Genomic DNA, 639 nt, shown 5'->3' with positions numbered 1-639 from the left:
CCAAAGAGGCCGAGGATTCAGGGGTTCAAAGCTGGAATGGCTGAAATTTTGCAGTTGTTTAAATAGTACAGCATTTTTTTTTTTTTTTGCAACTTTCTACTTATACTTAATATTTAATACTTATACTAGAAGGGACAGAACCAGATAAGCTTTTGCTTCATTCTGTTCCTTCTCAGACTAAATATAAGTTGACATATGTGTGTATGTGCATTATTATGTTTATATCAGATCTTTTTCTTTCTCTTTTCTTGAGTATTGTACTTGAATTCTCAATAATGCTTGTATATTATATATGCATTAAAGTAAACTAAACTAAACTATACTTCACCTCATATGAGATGAAAATAATGCACTTTATCTATAGAACAAATTGTGTTTTGCTGCTTTACACTGTAAGAAATTGAAGCTTTTAACTCGTTTTTGTTTTTTTTTTTTAATTTACTGTTATTTTACAGCTTTTACTTGTTTTGGTAAATTACAGAAAACATCTGGTAAAATCACAGAAAAAAGTTTTATTTACATGATACCCTGAGAAAAAACAGTAAACAATGTCCATCCATCCATCATCTCTACACCTTAATCCTCACCAGGGTCATGGGGGGCTGGAGTCTATCCCAGCTGACTCAGGGTGAAGGCAGG

Source organism: Stegastes partitus, unplaced genomic scaffold (genome assembly GCF_000690725.1).
Source record: "Stegastes partitus isolate 25-593 unplaced genomic scaffold, Stegastes_partitus-1.0.2 Scaffold2080, whole genome shotgun sequence".
Lineage (NCBI taxonomy): Eukaryota > Metazoa > Chordata > Actinopteri > Pomacentridae > Stegastes > Stegastes partitus.
This window is presented reverse-complemented; position numbering follows the sequence as displayed.